This window comes from Oncorhynchus masou, unplaced genomic scaffold, assembly GCF_036934945.1.
Source record: "Oncorhynchus masou masou isolate Uvic2021 unplaced genomic scaffold, UVic_Omas_1.1 unplaced_scaffold_4286, whole genome shotgun sequence".
Taxonomy (NCBI): domain Eukaryota; kingdom Metazoa; phylum Chordata; class Actinopteri; order Salmoniformes; family Salmonidae; genus Oncorhynchus; species Oncorhynchus masou.
This window is the reverse complement of record NW_027010682.1, coordinates 1-24,426: the sequence shown is the minus strand read 5'-3', so window position 1 is coordinate 24,426 and position 24,426 is coordinate 1. Positions and strand designations below refer to the sequence as shown.

The following is a 24,426-nucleotide window of genomic DNA, read 5'->3' as shown; positions in this document are numbered from 1 at the left end:
TGATGGTTCATTTGGCCACAGTAAAGGGCATCTCCATTACAACGTGGGCAGAGAGAGGAGATTACATGGCAGTTAGCAGTCATGGCCTTTAAGCACCAAGGATCAGTCCCTACTGGCAGCCTATTCCCTATGTAGTGCACTACTCTAGACCAGGGCCCTATAGAACCCTATTCCCTATATAGTGCACCACTTTAGACCAGGGCCCTATAAAACCTTATTCCCTATGTAGTGTACTACTTTAGACCAGGGCCCTATAGAACCTTATTCCCTATATAGTGCACTACTTTAGACCAGAGCCCTATAGAACCCTATTCCCTATATAGTGCACTACTTTAGACCAGGGCCCTATAGAACCCTATTCCCTCTATAGTGCACTACTTTAGACCAGGGCCCTTTAGAACCCTATTCCCTATAGTGTGCACTACTTTAGACCAGAGCCCTATAGAACCCTATTCCCTCTATAGTGCACTACTCTTGTGACCAGAGCCCTATAGAACCCTATTCCCTCTATAGTGCACTACTTTTTATGACCAGGGCCCTATAGAACCCTATTCCCTCTATAGTGCAGCACTACTTTAGACCAGGGCCCTATAGAACCCTATTCCCTCTATAGTGCACTACTTTAGACCAGGGCCCTATTCAACCCTATTCCCTCTATAGTGCACTACTTTAGACCAGAGCCCTGTAGAACCCTATTCCCTATATATAGTGCACTACTTTAGACCAGAGCCCTATAGAACCCTATTCCCTATATAGTGCACTACTTTAGACCAGGGCCCTATAGAACCTTATTCCCTATATAGTGCACTACTTTAGACCAGAGCCCTATAGAACCCTATTCCCTATATAGTGCACTACTTTAGACCAGAGCCCTATAGAACCCTATTCCCCATATAGTGCACTACTTTAGACTAGGACCTTATATAACCCTATTCCCTATATAGTGCACTACTTTAGACCAGAGCCCATAGGGTACACTATATGGGGAACAGGTTACCATAAGTAACATATCCTAATAACAACACTAGGAGTAAAAATACACATTTACCAGCATGACCTCAGGTGCAATAAAGCTGTTGCAAATATGATGCACAGCGAGATGAACTGGTGTGATTTAGATCATGTATCTCAATATCCTTTCACACACACACAGTGTAGATATATGCCTCGTTCACAGTGTAGATATATGCCTCGTTCACAGTGTAGATATATGCCTCGTTCACAGTGTAGATATATGCCTCGTTCACAGTGTAGATATATGCCTCGTTCACAGTGTAGATATATGCCTCGTTCACAGTGTAGATATATGCCTCATTCAGTGTAGATATGCCTCGTTCAGTGCAGATATATGCCTCGTTCATTGTAGATATATGCCTTGTTCACAGTGCAGATATATGCCTCATTCAGTGTAGATATGCCTCGTTCAGTGCAGATATATGCCTCGTTCAGTGTAGATATGCCTCGTTCAGTGCAGATATATGCCTCGTTCAGTGCAGATATATGCCTCATTCACAGTGTAGATACATGCCTTGTTCACAGTGCAGATATATGCCTCGTTCAGTGTAGATATATGCCTCGTTCAGTGCAGATATATGCCTTGTTCACAGTGCAGACATATGCCTCGCTCACAGTGTAGACATATGCCTCGCTCACAGTGCAGATATATGCCTCGCTCACAGTGCAGATATATGCCGCGTCTTCACAGTGTGGATATATGCCTCGTTCAGTGTAGATATGCCTGCTTCAGTGCAGATATATGCCTCGTTCTCATTGTAGATTTATGCCTCGTTCACAGTGTAGATACATGCCTCGCTCACAGTGTAGATACATGCCTCGCTCTCACAGTGCAGATATATGCCTCGTTCACAGTGTAGATATATGCCTCATTCACAGTGCAGATATATGCCTCGTTCACAGTGTAGATATATGCCTCGTTCACAGTGCAGATATATGCCTCGGCTCACAGTGCAGATATATGCCGCGTCTCATAGTGTGGATATATGCCTCGTTCAGTGTAGATATGCCTCGTTCAGTGCAGATATATGCCTGCTCATTGTAGATTTATGCCTCGTTCACAGTGTAGATACATGCCTCGTTCACAGTGTAGATACATGCCTCGGCTCACAGTGTAGATATATGCCTCGCTCAGTGCAGATATATGCCTCGTTCACAGTGTAGATATATGCCTTCGTTCAGTGCAGATATATGCCCCGTTCACAGTGTAGATATATGCCTCGTTCACAGTGCAGATATATGCCTCATTCACCAGTGTAGATACATGCCTCGTTCACAGTGCAGATATATGCCCCTGCTCACAGTGTGGATATATGCCCCTGCTCACAGTGTGGATATATGCCTGCTGCTCAGTGTAGATATGCCTCGTTTTAGTGCAGATATATGCCTGCGTTCATTGTAGATATATGCCTCGTTCACAGTGTGGATATATGCCCCGTTCAGTGTGGATATATGCCTCGTTCATTGTGGATATATGCCTCGTTGATTGTAGATATATGCCTCGTTCACAGTGTGGATATATGCCTCGTTCAGTGCGGATATATGCCTCGCTCAGTGCAGATATATGCCACCGTTCACAGTGCAGATATATGCCTCGTTCACAATGCAAATACATGCCTTGTTCACAGTGCAGATATATGCCTCGTTCACAGTGTAGATATATGCCTCATTCAGTGTAGATACATGCCTTGTTCACAGTGTAGATATATGCCTCATTCAGTGTAGATATGCCTCGTTCAGTGCAGATATATGCCTCGTTCATTGTAGATATATGCCTTGTTCACAGTGCAGATATATGCCTCATTCAGTGTAGATATGCCTCGTTCAGTGCAGATATATGCCTCGTTCAGTGTAGATATGCCTCGTTCAGTGCAGATATATGCCTCGTTCAGTGCAGATATATGCCTCATTCACAGTGTAGATACATGCCTTGTTCACAGTGCAGATATATGCCTCGTTCACAGTGTAGATATATGCCTCATTCAGTGTAGATATATGCCTTGTTCACAGTGCAGATATATGCCTCGTTCACAGTGTAGATATATGCCCCTGCTCACAGTGCAGATATATGCCTCGTTCACAGTGTAGATATATGCCTCGTTCACAGTGCAGATATATGCCTCGTTCACAGTGCAGATATATGCCTCGTTCACAGTGTAGATATATGCCTCGTTCACAGTGCAGATATATGCCTCGTTCACAGTGCAGAATATATGCCGCGTTCACAGTGTGGATATATGCCTCGTTCCGGAGTGTAGATATGCCTCGTTCAGTGCAGATATATGCCCCGTTCATTGTAGATTTATGCCTCGTTCACAGTGTAGATACATGCCTCGTTCACAGTGTAGATACATGCCTCGTTCACAGTGTAGATATATGCCTCGTTCAGTGCAGATATATGCCTCGTTCACAGTGTAGATATATGCCTCGTTCAGTGCAGATATATGCCTCGTTCACAGTGTAGATATATGCCTCGTTCACAGTGCAGATATATGCCTCATTCACAGTGTAGATACATGCCTCGTTCACAGTGCAGATATATGCCTCGTTCACAGTGTGGATATATGCCTCGTTCACAGTGTGGATATATGCCTCGTTCAGTGTAGATATGCCCCGTTTAGTGCAGATATATGCCTCGTTCATTGTAGATATATGCCTCGTTCACAGTGTGGATATATGCCCCGTTCAGTGTGGATATATGCCTCGTTCATTGTGGATATATGCCTCGTTGATTGTAGATATATGCCTGCGTTCACAGTGTGGATATATGCCTCGTTCAGTGCGGATATATGCCTGTTCAGTGCAGATATATGCCTCGTTCTGCAACAAATACATGCCTTGTTCACAGTGCAGATATATGCCTCGTTCACAGTGTAGATATATGCCTCATTCAGTGTAGATACATGCCTTGTTCACAGTGCAGATATATGCCTCGTTCACAGTGTAGATATATGCCTCATTCACAGTGCAGATATATGCCTCGTTCACAGTGTAGATATATGCCTCGTTCACAGTGCAGATATATGCCTCGTTCACAGTGCAGATATATGCCGCGTTCACAGTGTGGATATATGCCCTCGTTCAGTGTAGATATGCCTCGTTCAGTGCAGATATATGCCTCGTTCATTGTAGATTTATGCCTCGTTCACAGTGTAGATACATGCCTCGTTCACAGTGTAGATACATGCCTCGTTCACAGTGTAGATATATGCCTCGTTCAGTGCAGATATATGCCTCGTTCACAGTGTAGATATATGCCTCGTTCAGTGCAGATATATGCCTGCGTTCACAGTGCAGATATATGCCTGCGTTCACAGTGCAGATATATGCCTCATTCACAGTGTAGATACATGCCTGCGTTCACAGTGTGGATATATGCCTCGTTCACAGTGTGGATATATGCCTCGTTCAGTGTAGATATGCCTCGTTCAGTGCAGATATGCCTCGTTCAGTGCAGATATATGCCTCGTTCATTGTAGATATATGCCTTGTTCACAGTGTGGATATATGCCCCGTTCAGTGTGGATATATGCCTGGCTCATTGTGGATATATGCGCCGTTGATTGTAGATATATGCCTCGTTCACAGTGTGGATATATGCCTCGTTCAGTGCGGATATATGCCTCGTTCAGTGTAGATATATGCCTCGTTCACAGTGCAGATATATGCCTCGTTCACAGTGCAAATACATGCCTCATTCACAGTGTAGATATATGCCTCGCTCAGTGTGGATATATGCCTCGTTCAGTGCAGATATATGCCTCGTTCACAGTGCAGATATATGCCTCGTTCACAGTGCAGATATATGCCTCGTTCACAGTGCAGATATATGCCTCGTTCAATGAATACTGTGACCAGACAAGAAGTTAATCAGCATGTCAGTACGTGTGGGTTCAATTTCCTTATATTTCCAAATGATTACAGGGCTTGTCAATATATAGTCTTAGCGTCAGACGGCACAATGTTTTCAGACTATCGGCCCGGGAGCAACGGTGACGTCAGTAATGTTAACGTCACCTTTAAATAAATAAATAAGATAATCAGTAATGTTAACATCACCTTTAAATAAATAAATAAGATAATCAGTAATGCTAACGTCACCTTTAAAAAAAATAAGATAATGGGAGTGTTTGTGTGAAATGCCCGTGATTCAAAAAGTCCACGTAAGGTTCACCTCTATTCAACAAGGTATTTCTGTTACACAATATAAAGACCTTGCTCACAGACAGGCAAAAAAACAAACAGGGGAAAGATGAAAGATTCAGTCATGAAAGTCAATAGGGCCTCTGCTTTGTGTGAAGGTGCACACGGAGGATTGAATTGTCTGCACGGCGAATAGAAAAGTTATGAAAATTCATAGGCAGAAATGATGGTAGGATGAGGGGAGAAATGAATAGGAGGGAGGGAAGGTAGGATGAGGGGAGAAATGAATAGGAGGGAGGGAAGGTAGGATGAGGGGAGAAATGAATAGGAGGGAGGGAAGGTAGGATGAGGGGAGAAATGAATAGGAGGGAGGGAAGGTAGGATGAGGGGAGAAATGAATAGGAGGGAGGGAAGGTAGGATGAGGGGAGAAATGAATAGGAGGGAGGGAAGGTAGGATGAGGGGAGAAATTAATAGGAGAGAGGGAAGGTAGGATGAGGGGAGAAATGAGTAGGAGGGAGGAAGGTAGGATGAGGGGAGAAATGAATAGGAGGGAGGGAAGGTAGGATGAGGGGAGAAATGAATAGGAGGGAGGGAAGGTAGGATGAGGGGAGAAATGAATAGGAGGGAGGGAAGGTAGGATGGAGAAATTAATAGGCGTGTCACCCAATAACAGTCTCATCACGTCCTCATCTGATTTCTGTTGACACTGTTCCACAGGTGGCCTTGGCGTCAGAGCTGCCAGAGACCAGCTTTCGTGTCTGTGTGTGAGAGAGATATAGAGAGAGAGATAGAGACACTGTGGCACAGGTGATCGGGTTAGTCAGATGCCAGGGACCAGAAGCTCACACGTTGCCATGCCAACACAGGGCAGTCAGGACACCCACACACACGTCAGAGCTGTGAAGGAATATCCCTCCTTTCCTAACTACGGCTACGTCTAAAATAGCACCTGTTCTCACTTTTGTCCAAGGCCCATAGGACTCTTAGTTAAAAGTAGTAATTATGTAGGGCAGGGATGGTTAACTCCAGTTGTCAAGGCTAAAGTCACACGTTGTCCTCTATCCCTGGCTAACACACCGTAATTAATACTAATTCTAAACCGATAGATCATAATCAGATGACTATTGGAGTCAGGTGTGTTCACTGGGGCTTGGGGCAAAAGTGTGAAGACACTAAATCAGGCTTCCGAGGGCTGGAGTCGCCATCCCTGATGTAGGTTTTAGGGTGGCATTTGGGACACATCCCTAAGTAATGTTGTCTCGCGACGAGCGGTGTGGTGGAGAGGGACAAAGAGAGCAGCAGGACCCTTTGTTCTACCAGACAGATACTATAACGAAGGACTTTAGCAGAGCTAGAAGAGACAAGACAGAAGAGACAAGACAGAAGACAGAAGAGACAAGACAGAAGACAGAAGAGACAAGACAGAAGACAGAAGAGACAAACAGGACAGAAGAGACAAACAGGACAGAAGTGACAAGACAGAAGAGACAAACAGGACAGAGGAGACAAGACAGAAGACAGAAGAGAAAACAGGACAGAAGAGACAAACAGGACAGAGGAGACAAGACAGAAGACAGAAGAGAAAACAGACAGAAGAGACAAACAGGACAGAAAGGACAAGACAGAAGAGACGAACAGGACAGAAGAGACAAACAGGACAGAGGAGACAAACAGGACAAGAAGAGACAAACAGGACAGAAGGGACAAGACAGAAGAGACAAACAGGACAGAAGAGACAAACAGGACAGAGGAGACAAGACAGAAGACAGAAGAAAAACAGACAGAAGAGACAAACAGGACAGAAAGGACAAGACAGAAGAGACAAACAGGACAGAGGAGACAAAACAGGACAGAAGAGACAAACAGGACAGAAGAGACAAACAAGACAGAAGACAGAAGAGACAAACAGGACAGAAGGGGACAAGACAGAAGAGACAAGACAGAAGAGACAAACAGGACAGAAGGGACAAGACAGAAGACAGAAGAGACAAGACAGAAGAGACAAACAGGACAGAAGGGACAAGACAGAAGACAGAAGAGAAAAGACAGAAGAGAAAAACAGGACAGAAGGGACATGACAGAAGAGACAAGACAGAAGAGACAAACAGGACAGAAGGGACAAGACAGAAGACAGAAGAGACAAGACAGAAGAGACAAACAGGACAGAAGGGACAAGACAGAAGAGACAAGACAGAAGAGACAAACAGGACAGAAGGGACAAGACAGAAGACAGAAGAGACAAGACAGGAGAGACAAACAGGATAGAAGGGACAAACAGGACAGAAGGGACAAGACAGAAGACAGAAGAGACAAACAGGACAGAAGGGACAAACAGGACAGAAGACAGAAGAGACAAACAGGACAGAAGAGACAAACAGGACAGAAGGGACAAACAGGACAGAAGGGACAAGACAGAAGACAGAAGAGACAAACAGGACAGAAGGGGCAAACAGGACAGAGGAGAGGAGACAGAAGACAGAAGAGACTAGACAGAAGACAGAAGAGACAAACAGGACAGAAGGGGCAAACAGGACAAAGGAGAGGAGACAGAAGACAGAAGGACAAGACAGAAGACAGAAGAGACAAACAGGACAGAAGGGGCAAACAGGACAGAGGAGAGGAGACAGAAGACAGAAGAGACTAGACAGAAGACAGAAGAGACAAACAGGACAGAAGGGGCAAACAGGACAAAGGAGAGGAGACAGAAGACAGAAGGGACAAGACAGAAGACAGAAGAGACAAACAGGACAGAAGGGGCAAACAGGACAGAGGAGAGGAGACAGAAGACAGAAGAGACTAGACAGAAGACAGAAGAGACAAACAGGACAGAAGGGCAAACAGGACAGAGGAGAGGAGACAGAAGACAGAAGAGACTAGACAGAAGACAGAAGAGACAAACAGGACAGAAGGGGCAAACAGGACAAAGGAGAGGAGACAGAAGACAGAAGGGACAAGACAGAAGACAGAAGAGACAAACAGGACAGAAGGGGCAAACAGGACAGAGGAGAGGAGACAGAAGACAGAAGAGACTAGACAGAAGACAGAAGAGACAAACAGGACAGAAGGGGCAAACAGGACAAAGGAGAGGAGACAGAAGACAGAAGGGACAAGACAGAAGACAGAAGAGACAAACAGGACAGAAGGGGCAAACAGGACAGAGGAGAGGAGACAGAAGACAGAAGAGACTAGACAGAAGACAGAAGAGACAAACAGGACAGAAGGGACAAGACAGAAGACAGAAGAGACAAACAGGACAGAAGGGACAAACAGGACAAAGGAGAGGAGACAGAAGACAGAAGAGACCAGACATAGGAGAATAAAACCTGAGAGAAAACAAAAAGGAAGGTGATACACAGAGCAGGTGGAGGAAGAGGAAACAGTGGCTTCAGAGAGAATATTACAATAATGAACCCTTCTACCATAGTACACTACTTCTGACCAGAGTCCCATGGATGCCATCTGGGACGAGGCCTGGCTGCAGGATGGCAGCCGACAGACAGCAGCTGTCTCAGACACAGAGCATGGCGCGCACTGACACACACACACACACAGAGCGACGTGGCATCACAGTGGCCTACTAAGCGTCTCCTGGCAGCGCGCACTGTGGTCTGTGACCACTACCGAAGACACCACGTAGCTAAAGGACACACTGGCTTTAATGAGCCACACGCAGTACAGCGCATTAGTAATGATTACGGACTCACTGTGCATCAACACGCAAACGATTTACTAACAGTAGGAGTAATCATTGGATTGGCTGACACATTGTGGATCACAATGACAAAGGATGAGAAAACAATTAACATTGAACTCTACCAGGATAGTACAATTAACATGGAACTCTACCAGGATAGTACAATTAACATGGAACTCTACCAGGATAGTACAATTAACATGGAACTCTACCAGGATAGTACAATTAACATGGAACTCTACCAGGATAGTACAATTAACATGGAACTCTACCAGGATAGGACAATTAACATGGAACTCTACCAGGATAGGGACAATTAACATGGAACTCTACCAGGATAAGACAATTAACATGGAACTCTACCAGGATAGTACAATTAACATGGAACTCTACCAGGATAAGACAATTAACATGGAACTCTACCAGGATAGGACAATTAACATGGAACTCTACCAGGATAAGACAATTAACATGGAACTCCACCAGGATAAGACAATTAACATTGAACTCTACCAGGATAAGACAATTAACATTGAACTCTACCAGGATAGGGACAATTAACATGGAACTCTACCAGGATAAGACAATTAACATTGAACTCTACCAGGATAAGACAATTAACATTGAACTCTAACAGGATAGGGACAATTAACATTGAACTCTACCAGGATAAGACAATTAACATTGAACTCCACCAGAATAGGGACAATTAACATGGAACTCTACCAGGATAAGACAATTAACATGGAACTCTACCAGGATAGGACAATTAACATGGAACTCTACCAGGATAGTACAATTAACATGGAACTCTACCAGGATAAGACAATTAACATGGAACTCTACCAGGATAGTACAATTAACATGGAACTCTACCAGGATAAGACAATTACCATGGAACTCTACCAGGATAAGACATTTACCATGGAACTCTACCAGGATAAGACAATTGACATGGAACTCTACCAGGATAAGACATTTACCATGGAACTCTACCAGGATAAGACAATTGACATGGAACTCTACCAGGATAGTACAATTAACATGGAACTCCACCAGGATAAGACAATTAACATGGAACTCTACCAGGATAGGACAATTAACATGGAACTCTACCAGGATAGGACAATTAACATGGAACTCTACCAGGATAGGACAATTAACATGGAACACTACCAGGATAGGACAATTAACATGGAACTCTACCAGGATAGGACAATTAACATGGAACTCTACCAGGATAGTACAATTAACTGGAACTCTACCAGATAGGACAATTAACATGGAACTCTACCAGGATAAGACAATTAACATGGAAACTCTACCAGGATAGGACAATTAACATGGAACACTACCAGGATAGGACAATTAACATGGAACTCTACCAGGATAGGACAATTAACATGGAACACTACCAGGATAGGACAATTAACATGGAACTCTACCAGGATAGGACAATTAACATGGAACTCTACCAGGGATAAGACAATTAACATGGAACTCTACCAGGATAAGACAATTAACATGGAACTCTACCAGGATAGGACAATTAACATGGAACTCTACCAGGATAAGACAATTGACATGGAACTCTACCAGGATAGGACAATTAACATGGAACTCCACCAGGATAAGACAATTAACATGGAACTCAGTGGAGACTGCTACGGTCTGGGTTCTAGTTAGTTACTCTCTACCGTCTGGTTCTAGTTAGTTACTGTCTAACGTCTGGTTCTAGTTAGTTACTCTCTAACGTCTGGTTCTAGTTAGTTACTCTCTAATGTCTGGTTCTTAGTTTGGTACTCTCTAACGTCTGGTTCTAGTTAAATCAAATGAAATGTTATGCGCGAAAACAACAGGTGTAGTAGACCTCACAGTGAAATGCTGAATACAACAGGTGTAGTAGACCTCACAGTGAAATGCTGAATACAACAGGTGTAGTAGACCTCACATTGAAATGCTGAATACAACAGGTGTAGTAGACCTTACAGTGAAATGTTGAATACAACAGGTGTAGTAGACCTTACAGTGAAATACTGAATACAACAGGTGTAGTAGACCACAGTGAAATGCTGAATACAACAGGTGTAGTAGACCTTACAGTGAAATGCTGAATACAACAGGTGTAGTAGACCTTACAGTGAAATGCTGAATACAACAGGTGTAGTAGACCTCACAGTGAAATGCTGAATACAACAGGTGTAGTAGACCTTACAGTGAAATGCTGAATACAACAGGTGTAGTAGACCTCACAGTGAAATGCTGACTTACGAGCCCCTAACCAACAATGCAGTTTCAAAAATACAGACAAGAATAAGAGATACAAATGAAAGTAATTTAATTAATTATTATTAATTAATTAAAGAGCAACAGTAAAAAAATAACAATATATACAGGGGGGTGCCGATACAGAGTCAATGTGCGGGGCACCGTTAGTTCAGGTAATATGTACAGTACATGTAGGTAGAGTTATTAAAGTGGCTATGCATAGATGACAACAGAGAGTGGCAGTGGTGTAGAGAGGGGGAGGGCACTGCAAATAGTCAGGTGACATTTGATTGGATGTTCAGGAGCCTTATGGCTTGGGGGTAGAAGCTGTTCAGAAGCCTCTTGGACCTGGACTTGGTGCTGCGGTACCGCTTGCCGTGCAGTAGCAGAGAGAACAGTCTATGACTGGGGTGGCTGGAGTCTTTGACAATTTTTAGGGCCTTCCACATGGAACCCATGTGCCTGATACCACTCCACTCATTCTGCTCCAGCCATTACCACGAGCCTGTCCTCCCCAATTAAGATGCCACCAACCTCCTGTGCTTCCAGGATAAATTGAAATAATTGTGACATTTAAAACTAAAAACGAAGAAAGAAGTGTTGCCCTATAGAGCTGATGGAGAAATAGGTGCTGCCCGAATGGCTGATGGAGAAATAGGTGCTGCCCTGAAGGGCTGATGATGGAGAAATAGGTGCTGCCCTGAAGGGCTGATAGAGAAATAGGTGCTGCCCTGGAAGGCTGATAGAAATAGATGCTGCCCTGAAGGGCTGATAGAGAAAATAGGTGCTGCCCTGAAGGGCTGATGGAGAAATAGGTGCCCTGAAGGGCTGATGGAGAAATAGGTGCTGCCCTGAAGGAGCTGATAGAGAAATAGGTGCTGCCCTGAAGGGCTGATAGAGAAATAGGTGCTGCCCTGAAGGGCTGATAGAGAAATAGGTGCTGCCCTGAAGGGCTAGATGGAGAAATAGGTGCTGCCCTGAAGGGCTGATAGAGAAATAGGTGCTGCCCTGAAGGGCTGATGGAGAAATAGGTGCTGCCCTGAAGGGCTGATGGAGAAATAGGTGCTGCCCTGAAGGGCTGATGGAGAAATAGGTGCTGCCCTGAAGGGCTGAGAGAGAAATAGGTGCTGCCCCGAAGGGCTGATGGAGAAATAGGTGCTGCCCTGAAGGGCTGAGAGAGAATAGGTGCTGCCCTGAAGGGCTGATAGAGAAATAGGTGCTGCCCCGAAGGGCTGATAGAGAAATAGGTGCTGCCCTGAAGGGCTGATGGAGAAATAGGTGCTGCCCTGAAGGGCTGATGGAGAAATAGGTGCTGCCCTGAAGGGCTGATAGAGAAATAGGTGCTGCCCTGAAGGGCTGATGGAGAAATAGGTGCTGCCCTGAAGGGCTGATGGAGAAATAGGTGCTGCCCTGAAGGGCTGATGGAGAAATAGGTGCTGCCCTGAAGGGCTGATGGAGAAATAGGTGCTGCCCTGAAGGGCTGAGCGAGAAATCGGTGCTGCTCTGAAGGGCTGATAGAGAAATAGGTGCTGCCCTGAAGGGCTGATAGAGAAATAGGTGCTGCCCTGAAGGGCTGATAGAGAAATAGGTGCTGCCCTGAAGGGCTGATAGAGAAATAGGTGCTGCCCTGAAGGGCTGATAGAGAAATAGGTGCTGCCCTGAAGGGCTGATAGAGAAATAGGTGCTGCCCTGAAGGGCTGATAGAGAAATAGGTGCTGCCCTGAAGGGCTGATAGAGAAATAGGTGCTGCCCACTGTTTTGTTAGTGTTCCAGGTTTCATACTGCTTGTATCTAAATCAAAACAGATAGTTGTATACGTCAGTTGTCTCTATAAGATACAATAGGAGGTCCTAAACCTAGCATGAAAGAGCATCGTTGTAGCTTTGTGGACTTATATAGTAATAAAATGAAAAGACATTAAAGACATTAAAACTATGAAATAATGTAGTAATGTAGTAACCAAAACAGTGTTAAACAAATCAAAATACACACCTACTTACTTTTAAATTATTTTCTTCATTGTAGAATAACAGTGAAGACATTAAAACTATGAAATAACACATATGGAATCATGCAGTAACCAAAAAAGTGTTTAACAAATTTTCCAAAGTAGCCATCTTCTGCCTTGATGACAGTTTTGTACACTCTTGGCATTCTCTCAACCAGATTCATGAGGTTGTTTACCTGAAATGCATTTCAATTAATAGGTGTGCCTGGTTGAAAGTTAATTTGTGGAATTTCTTTCCTTCTTAATGCATTTGAGCCAATCAGTTGTGTTGTGACAATGTAGGGGTGGTATACAGAACATAGACCTATTTGCAAAAGACCAAGTCCATATTCTGGCAAGAACAGCTCAAATAAGCAAAGAGGAAACGACAGTCCATCTTTACCTTAATGTTTAAAGTTGTTGTTATTTAACTAGGCAAGTTAATTAAGAACAAATTTTATTTACAATGACATCCTACCCCGGCCAAACCCTACCCCCGCCAAACCTACTAAACACTACCCCGGCCAAACCTACCCCGGCCAAGCCCTACCCCGGCCAAACCCTACCCCGGCCAAACCCTACCCCGGCTAAACCCGGACAATGCTGGGCCAATTGTGCGCCGCAATGGTACTCCCAATCAAGGCCAGATGTGATACAGCCTGGATTTGAACCAGGGACTGTAGAGACACCTCTCGCACGGAACGCCTTAGACTGCTGGAGTCCTTTAAGACATGGTCAGTCAATCTGGAAAAAGTCAAGAACTTTAAATGTTACTTCAAGTGCAAAAACCATCAAGCGCTCCCGCGCTGAGGTCTGTTCAACGCTGGTCCGACCAATCTGATTCCACGCTCCAAGAACGGCTCAAATAGGCAAAAGAAGAAATGACAGTCCATCATTACTTAAAGACATGAAGGTCAGTCAATCCGGTAAATTTCAAGAACTTTAAAAAGTTTCTTCAGTTGCAGTCACAAAAACCATCAAGCGCTCTGATGAAACTGGCTCTCATGAGGACCGCCACAGGAAGGAAGACCCAGAGTTACCTCTGCTGCAGAGGATAAGTTCATGAGATATACCAGCCTCAGTAATTGCAGCCCAAATAAATGCTTTACATAGTTTAAGTAACAGACACATCTCATCAGCTGTTCAGAGGAGACTGCCTGAATCATGCCTCATGGTTGAATTCCCAATACAAATAAGAAACATTTGTCTGTTTTATAAAATACGCATAGTATTTCAAAAACACGTCATGTACCTGACTCCAGACTGTGACGTGTGTATCGTTACATAGCAGACATCATTCTGTAAACAAATGTAGAACAAGCAGGGTGTTACGCACGCCTCTATGGAGAGGAACGCAACACAGGGGTCTAGAACACAGAACCCTCCCTTGAGGTTCTTAAGAGAGCAACCAGGGTCAGTAGAGTAGCAGGACAAAAAAACAGAATGTCAATGAAGAGGTACACTGAGAAAAACTTACCTGTGTGAAAGTGAGTATTTTTTTCAAACCTTTATTTAACGAGGCAAGACAGTCAGCTGCCTTGTTCAGGAGGAAGAACGATTTGTACCTTGTCAGCTCGGGGATTTGAACTTGCAACCTTTCAGTTTTACTCCAAGCTCTAACCACTAGGCTACCTGCCGCCCCCTCCACTCTAACCACTAGGCTACCTGCCCATCCACCCTAACCACTAGGCTACCTGCCTCCCCTCCACCCTAACCACTAGGCTACCTGCACCAGCCCCTCCACCCTAACCACAAGGCTACCTGCCGCCCCTCCACCCCTAACCACAAGGCTACCTGCCGCCATTCCTCTAACCACTAGTCTACCTGCCGCCCCTCCACTCCTAACCACTAGGCTACCTGCTCAAACCATTAGGCTACCTGCCGCCCCTCCCACTCTACCCACTAGGCTACCTGCCGCCCCCACCACCCTAACCACTGGGCTACCTTCCGCCCCCTCCCACTCTAACCACTAGTCTACCTGCCGCCCCTCCACTCTAACCACTAGGCTACATGCCGCCCCTCCACTCTAACCACTAGGCTACCTGCCGCCCCCCACTCTAACCACTAGGCTACCCTGCCTCCCCTCCACTCTAACCACTAGGCTACCCTGCCGCCTCTCGAATCAAACCACTAGGCTACCTGCCGCCCCTCCACTCTAACCAATAGACTACCTGCCGCCCCGCCACTCTAACCACTAGGCAACCCTGCCGCCCCTCCATTCAAACCACTAGGCTACCTGCCGCCCCTCCACTCTAACCACTAGGCTACCCTGCCGCCCCTCGATTCTAACCACTAGGCTACCTGCCGCCCCTCCACTCTAACCATTAGACTACCTGCCGCCCCTCCACTCTAACCACTAGGCTTCCCTGCCGCCCCTCCACTCTAACCACTAGGCTACCCTGCCGCCCCTCGATTCTAACCACTAGGCTACCTGCCGCCCCTCCACTCTAACCACTAGGCTACCCTGCCGCCTCTCGAATCAAACCACTAGGCTACCTGCCGCCCCTCCACTCTAACCATTAGACTACCTGCCGCCCCTCCACTCTAACCACTAGGCTTCCCTGCCGCCCCTCCACTCTAACCACTAGGCTACCTGCCGCCCCTCGATTCTAACCACTAGGCTACCTGCCGCCCCTCCACTCTAACCACTAGGCTACCTGCCACCCCTCCACTCTAACCACAAGAATACCTGCCGCCCCCCACCCTAACCACTAGACTACCTGCCGCCCCTCACTCCACTCTAACCACTAGGCTACCTGCCGCCCCTCCCTCCACTCTAACCACTAGGCTACCTGCTGCCCCCCCACTCTAACCACTAGGCTATGTCCCACCCCTCCACTCTAACCACTAGGCTACCTGCCGCCCCTCCCTCCACTCTTACCACTAGGCTACCTGCCGCCCCTCCACTCTAACCACTAGGCTACCTGCCGCCCCTCCACTCTAACCACTAGGCTACCCTCTATGATTTAGAAGTGCAGAGGAACAAAAAGTTGTATCTGATGACACAGAGTCTGAGCTTGATAAAGATATCAAGAATCTCGCAGACCAGTTTCATGGTGTTAGTAGCATCAAACCCAGAGAACTTGACTACAAATTGGCACATCAAAACAAAAGCTCAGACAACTGGTCAGGAAAGGGAAGGGTAAGTCAAATTTATTTATAAAGCCATTTTTTACATCAGCAGATATCACAAAGTGCTGTACAGAAACCCAACTTAAAACCCCAAGCAATGCAGATTATACTGAACAGAGACCTCTACACTGAGTATACAAAACATTAAGAACACCTTCCTAATATTGAGCTGCGCCCCTCCCCCCCTTTTCCACTCAGAACAGCCTCAATTCGTCAGGGCATGGACTCTACAAGGTGTCGAAGGCGTTCCACAGGGATGCTGGTCTATGTTGACTCCAATGCTTCCCGCAGTTGTGTCAGGTTGGCTGGATGTCCTTTGGGTGGTGGACCATTATTGAAAAACCCAGCAGCGTTGCAGTTCTTGACCCAAACCGGTGCGCCTGGCACCTACTACCAGATCCCGTACAAAAGCACTTAATTATTTTGTCTTGCCCATTCACCCTCTAAATTATACACAATCCATGGCTCAAGACTTAAAAACCCTTCCTTGACCCGTCTCCTCCCCTTCATCTCCACTGATTGAAGTGGATTTAACAGGTGACACCAATAAGGGATCATAGCTTTCCCCTTCTCAGTCTGTCATGGAAAGGGCAGGTGTTCCTAATTTTTCGTCCACTCAGTGTATTTATGCTTCTCATTACATCTACATTTGAAAACAATGAAACATAAGAATATTTAAGATTATCTCTGCGTTGAGATTTCTCTTCGCAATCCTCTATTTGATTAACATTTATAAAAAGTTTAAAAAAAATGTTTTATTGCTTACACAAAAAGGTATTTATGATCTGTAGAAAAAACTTAACTTCCCCACTGTGTGTATTCTACTGAGCCTGTCTGGAACAATTCTCCTTCTCTAGCCCCACTCATCAGCGGTTTACAGAATAAAATAGTGGCGGATTGACCACCTGTTGTTGTTTGAATCAGATTGCCGTTAAAAAAAGAAGAAGATTTATAGATATCTGAAGTACTCGTGTAACTACTCTGACGTAACAGATTCTGCCTGGAACAGATCAGAGATGTTGAGCTGGGTTTTAGACACGGCTAGTGCAGGATACAATGGTTCACTGAACCTCTGTTTAAAACAATGGAGCAAGCTCAGAGCGCCCCCTTGTGCCACTTTATAGAACGACAGGCTACCCTCCTCGAAATCCAGAAACACCCCAACCCTTTCCAGTCCGTCGACCTCCACAGGGACAGCCACCTTCGGAATCAGAACGAGAGAGAGAGAGAGAGAGAGAGAGAAATGTATTGCAATGCAGCAACAACAACAAAAATGTTCCTAGGAATTTCTCTTGGTGTGGTACATAGACGCTTTCATAGAGATCTGATTAAATTATATATATGTAACTGTATGGAAGCATCCACATTATATATATGTGACTGTACGGAAGCATCCACATTCTATATATATGTGACTGTACGGAAGCATCCACATTCTATATATGTAACTGAACGGAAGCATCCACATTCTATATATGTGACTGTACGGAAGCATCCACATTCTATATATGTGACTGTACGGAAGCATCCACATTCTATATATGTGACTGTACGGAAGCATCCACATTCTATATATGTGACTGTACGGAAGCATCCACATTCTATATATGTGACTGTACGGAAGCATCCACATTCTATATATGTAACTGTACGGAAGCATCCACATTCTATATATGTAACTGTACGGAAGCATCCACATTCTATATATGTAACTGTACGGAAGCATCCACATTCTATATATGTGACTGTACGGAAGCATCCACATTCTATATATGTGACTGTACGGAAGCATCCACATTCTATATATGTGACTGTACGGAAGCATCCACTCCACATTCTATATATGTGACTGTACGGAAGCATCCACATTCTATATATGTGACTTTACGGAAGCATCCACATTCTATATGTAACTGTACGGAAGCATCCACATTCTATATATGTAACTGTACGGAAGCATCCACATTCTATATATGTAACTGTACGGAAGTAACTGTATCCACATTCTATATATGTGACTGTACGGAAGCATCCACATTCTATATATGTAACTGTACGGAAGCATCCACATTCTATATATGTGACTGTACGGAAGCATCCACATTCTATATATGTGACTTTACTCCACATTCTATATATGTAACTGTACGGAAGCATCCACATTCTATATATGTAACTGTACGGAAGCATCCACATTCTATATATGTAACTGTACGGAAGCATCCACATTCTATATATGTGACTGTACGGAAGCATCCACATTCTATATATGTGACTGTACGGAAGCATCCACATTCTATATATGTAACTGTACGGAAGCATCCACATTCTATATATGTAACTGTACGGAAGCATCCACATTCTATATATGTGACTGTACGGAAGCATCCATTCTATATATGTAACTGTACGGAAGCATCCACATTCTATATATGTAACTGTACGGAAGCATCCACATTCTATATATGTGACTGTACGGAAGCATCCACATTCTATATATGTAACTGTACGGAAGCATCCACATTCTATATATGTAACTGAACGGAAGCATCCACATCAGCGATCACATCCACATACCTTGTCGTGCAGGGCTTCTATCTGCCCCTTCTCACTCAGCAGGCACCAGAATAGGGTTGAAGCCGTACGGCAGGTGTCTTTCTGGCCCTTACGGCCGATCTGACCCTCGCAGACTCCCACCTGTAGATAAGCGCAGGGGACTATGACAACGCTGTACTAGGTAGTGACATTTTATTTTTGGAGGAGGGGGGCATTTGATTTAGCTAAATAGTGCCAACGAAGGGTTTCCGAATATGTAAATCAATGGATGTCCTCTTGACAGGGCTCAGTTATCTAATCAAATCAAATTTTATTTGTCACATACACATGGTTAGCAGATGTTAATGCGAGTGTAGGGAAATGCTTGTTAATGCAATAGGGAATGTGAAAGTGTTGTGATGTGTTACTAACTATATGCTATGTGATGTTTTACCTTAATAAAATTATTAAAAATGACAAATTATAATCCCCTCTTGTAACATATTAGAATAATATGCCATTTAGCTGACGCTAAGAAACTAACATTAATCTGCTTGTCTATAACCTCCTCTGACCTCCGACCCTAAACGGTACACCCTCGCCCCCTAAACGGTACACCCTCGGGCCCTAAAACGGCACCCCTCGGGCCCCTAAACGGCACACCCTCTGACCCTAAACGGCACACCCTCTGACCCTAAACGGCACACCCTCTGACCCTAAACGGCACACCCTCTGACCCTAAACGGCACACCCTCTGACCCTAAACGGCACACTCTGACCCTAAACGGTACACCCTCTGACCCTAAACGGTACACCCTCTGACCTCTTACCTTCCATTTGCCCTCGTCTTCCTCCCACCTCCACCTCCCAGTACGCACGGCCTCCCTCCAGGGGTTTAGAGGCCAGGACCTGGAAAGAGCTAAAGCGAGCCCCCTGCTCCGGGTAGGCCTGCTGGACCTCACTGTAAGACACCTTCCTATTCTCCTCAGAGATGAGCAGCTTGGGTGGGCTGTGTCCGGGTCCAGACGGGGATAGCGCCATCTGCACAGAACACACACACACACACGAGGGCATGAGCAAAAAGAGGTTTGTCAGTCAAAAAACTACCCATAGTCATTGGCATTGTGTCTAACAGAACTTGTCTGGGGTGCTGTGATTGATATAGACAGGCAGATTTTGAATGGTTTCGGATGGCGGATCACTAACCCCAATGCCTTAACCTAAACCCTAATGTTAATCCTAACCGTAACCTATTTTAATACCCTTGGTTGAATATCCACTACCTTTTGAGTAGGGAGCTGGTATGGTGTAGGGTAGGGTAGCGTTTCCCAAACTAGGGAAAGGGCCTGATTTTTTAAACGGGGCCGTGAGAGAAACTATGAAATTAAAATCGTGCTTGTTTAACAGAACGTCAGTCACCTCAGATAGCCACGCTTTCAGTTTTCTTTCCTACAAACGTGGCTCAATCTTTTGAACGGTTTAAGCTACAACATATTATGACCCCTTTCACTGACAGATGACTGACGAACACGTACGCGTGTCTTCAGTTTCCTTCTACAGGGACCAAGTGGACAAGACCAGGCACGAAATCAGACTAGGGGTTTAAAGATCACAGAAAAATCTGGTCTTCTGAACTTGCCAATACCTTTTCTCTCATGCATTTCAGTCACTTCCGTCCGATTTAAATACTGTAAATCTGTCAGACTGATTTGTAACAGATGGTCAGAGCCCATTTTTTTTTTTTGTAAGTAAACATTTGCACGTTGATTACACTGTCACTTTTATCACAAGTTGGGGTCGCATATTTTATGGGCCGCAGGACAAACAAAAGTTCGGGAACCCTTGGTGTTGGCACTGTATGAGATGGAGGGGGTCACTTACAGAGCAGCCTGAAGGGGTCGGTCAGACAGGGAGATGACCACTGAGACCAGCCGCCTCAGTCCACTGCTGTAGGCATCTCAGCCTGGCCCTGTCCACCTCCTGTGGGACCTCCAGCTCCTCCACAGAACAGCTCTCAGACACACTGGAGGGAGAGGAGACGGGATATGAGGTTTTACTCTCAATACTGACTGTACTACTATTACTATGAAACCGTTATACAACTATTTTTATTCTGTAAATATACCGGAAACTAACTACAGCATCGTACACGTCACAATGCTAACTACAGCATCCGTACACGTCACAATGCTAACTACAGCATCCGTTACCGTCACAATGCTAACTACAGCATCCGTACACGTCACAATGCTAACTACAGCATCCATTACACGTCACAATGCTAGCTACAGCATCCGTACACGCCACAATGCTAACTACAGCATCCATACACGCCACACAATGCTAACTACAGCATCCGTACACGCCACAATGCTAACTACAGCATCCGTACACATCACAATGCTAACTACAGCATCCTAACACATCACAATGCTAACTACAGCATCCATTGCACGCCACAATGCTAACTACAGCATCCAGACACGCCACAATGCTAACTACAGCATCCGTACACATCACAATGCTAACTACAGCATCCGTGCACGCCACAATGCTAGCTACAGCATCCGTGCATACAATGCTAGCTACAGCATCCGCACACGCCACAATGCCAGCTACAGCATCATTACACGCCACAATGCCAGCTACAGCATCACAATGCCAGCTACAGCATCACAATGCTAGCACAGCATCACAATGCTAGCTACAGCATCACAATGCTAGCTACTGCATCACAATGCTAGCTACAGCATCACAATGCTAGCTACGGCATCACAATGCTAGCTACGGCATCACAATGCTAGCTACAGCATCACAATGCTAGCTACAGCATCACAATGCTAGCTACGGCATCACAATGCTAGCTACGGCATCACAATGCTAGCTACGGCATCACAATGCTAGCTACAGCATCACAATGCTAGCTACGGCATCACAATGCTAGCTACGGCATCACAATGCTAGCTACAGCATCACAATGCTAGCTACGGCATCACAATGCTAGCTCTGACATCACAATGCTAGCTACGGCATCACAATGCTAGCTACGGCATCACAATGCTAGCTACAGCATCACAATGCTAGCTACGGCATCACAATGCTAGCTACAGCATCACAATGCTAGCTACGGCATCACAATGCTAGCTACGGCATCACAATGCTAGCTACGGCATCACAATGCTAGCTACGGCATCACAATGCTAGCTACAGCATCACAATGCTAGCTACAGCATCACAATGCTAGCTACGGCATCACAATGTTAGCTACGGCATCACAATGCTAGCTACGGCATCATTAACAAGCAGCTACAGCATCACAATGCTAGCTACGGCATCACAATGCTAGCTACGGACATCACAATGCTACGACGGAAATGCGGGCTGATCTACAGAAAAACGTAGGGATACATATTTTCACCAAGGTAATAAATCTGTTTGGGAATAGTGGTCTAAGTAATTTTATAAAATGATTCCATACTTATATAAAAGAGCTTAGACAAGGTTTTCTACTTAACATACTGACTCAGTTCTGACTTGGTAGGACTTAACTTTTCTAAACTTTGTTTCTTTCTTAGAAACTATATGAGAATTAGCCTATCGTCATATATAATAGTTGCTTACCTTTTGGTTATCTTACTGTACTCCTGTCAAGAACAAAACAAAAAGATAAGAAAACGTGTTCCCGGTGACCATCGTCACGACAACATTTACATTACATTTAAGTCATTTAGCAGACGCTCTTATCCAGAGCGACTTACAAATTGGTGAATTCACCTTCTGACATCCAGTGGAACAGCCACTTTACAATACAAGAGACAAGCCACTGTTCCATGTGTATTTAGGTCAGGGCAAGGTGCGCTATGCACACAAACACTGTCCTTATAGTAGTGCCCTTTAGTACGTGCCCTATGTTCCTACAGGAAGTAAGAGGATCGAGTAAGTACCATGATGAAGGACTGGTCCTGTATGCGTGCGGCGCCCGGGTGTCAGCCAGCCCTTCCAGAGTATGAAGACCCCGTTGGAGGGAGGAGAGGGTTTCCTGTAGCTGTGTCAGCTGTTCCTCCAGTCCCCCCACCGCCCTGCTCTCCTCCTGGGAACACACACACACACAATAAAAACACTCAATGCACTTAAAAAAAATTTTAAACTACGTTTTAAGTGAGAAGTAGGCATTAGTCTGAGGCCAATAAAAGGAAATTCACATGAGCACCACAATACAGTTTGAGAAGGTTTTGAATCCTAAGCAACCGGCATACACATTGTTTAAATTACAAAAGACCAACATATCTACTGGAGCTGGTCAAAGCTGTGCTGGAAAACGTTAGAAGAGCATGGGTGGAGTAGGCATTGTGGTGCTGTAAAACCTTGGTGGAGTAGGCATTGTGGTGCTGTAAAACCTTGGTGGAGTAGGCATTGTGGTGCTGTAAAACCTTTGTTGGAGTTGGCATTGTGGTGCTGTAAAACCTTGGTAGAGCATGGGTGGAGTAGGCATTGTGGTGCTGTAAAACCTTGGTAGAGCATGGGTGGAGTAGGCATTGTGGTGCTGTAAAACCTTGGTAGAACATGGGTGGAGTAGGCATCGTGGTGCTGTAAAACCTTGGTAGAACATGGGTGGAATAGGCATCGTGGTGCTGTAAAACCTTGGTAGAGCATGGGTGGAGTAGGCATTGTGGTGCTGTAAAACCTTGGTAGAACATGGGTGGAATAGGCATCGTGGTGCTGTAAAACCTTGGTAGAGCATGGGTGGAGTAGGCATTGTGGTGCTGTAAAACCTTGGTAGAGCATGGGTGGAGTAGGCATTGTGGTGCTGTAAAACCTTGGTAGAGCATGGGTGGAGTAGGCATTGTGGTGCTGTAAAACCTTGGTAGAACATGGGTGGAATAGGCATCGTGGTGCTGTAAAACCTTGGTAGAGCATGGGTGGAGTAGGCATTGTGGTGCTGTAAAACCTTGGTAGAACATGGGTGGAATAGGCATCGTGGTGCTCATGGGAATTTCCTTTCTTCAGACCAATGCTTACTTCTCACTTAATTTTTGATATTTATGTTTTAATTGTCATGGTTTTTCCACAGGAAGTAGATGTTCTGTTAAATTTGTGCGTTATACAAAATTTCCACATGAAAAGCCAGAGCCGTGCCACTGGAATGGCCTTGGATAGCAGAGTTGATGACAAATATCCAACACCTGGCAGAGTTGTTTCGTTTGGCACCGTTAAATCAGCATTCGGATTAAAGTGAAAGTAAAATAAAAGAACCACCCGGTTAACTTGGTCTACTTTTCCTTTACAACGGCAGGGGGTGCACCGCTCCTGGAGGTACTGCAATACCAGGTCTTTGCTAGTTTGGTTTGTCGAGTTCGGAGTGGAAGAACTTGACTGGCTTGCACAAAGCTCTGACCTCAACCCCATCGAACAACTTTGGGATGAATTGGAACGCCAGCTGTGAGTCAGGCCTAATCGCCCCAATATCAGTGCCTGACCTCACTAATGCTCTTGTGGCTGAATGGAAGCAAGTCCCCGCAGCAATGTTCCAACATCAAGTGGAAAGCCTTCCCAGAAGAGAGGAGGCTGTTATAGCAGCAATGTTCCAACATCAAGTGGAAAGCCTTCCCAGAAGAGAGGAGGCTGTTATAGCAGCAATGTTCCAACATCAA

General features: G+C 45.1%; 2 long non-coding RNA genes across 2 annotated transcripts; both read right to left on the bottom strand.

Annotated features, from left to right (window-relative positions):
- Positions 1-16,235: 16,235 nt before the first annotated feature.
- On the bottom strand, positions 16,236-18,865 carry LOC135534997 (uncharacterized). The gene is made up of 2 exons (XR_010454787.1): positions 18,818-18,865; positions 16,236-17,441 (listed from the first exon to the last, which is right to left on the bottom strand). It is a non-coding gene; the product is annotated as an uncharacterized LOC135534997 (long non-coding RNA).
- Positions 18,866-20,714: 1,849 nt separating this feature from the next.
- Positions 20,715-22,756, bottom strand: LOC135534998 (uncharacterized). Its single transcript, XR_010454788.1, has 3 exons — positions 22,720-22,756; positions 22,397-22,419; positions 20,715-20,798 (listed from the first exon to the last, which is right to left on the bottom strand). It is a non-coding gene; the product is annotated as an uncharacterized LOC135534998 (long non-coding RNA).
- Between the last annotated feature and the right edge of the window lie 1,670 nt (positions 22,757-24,426).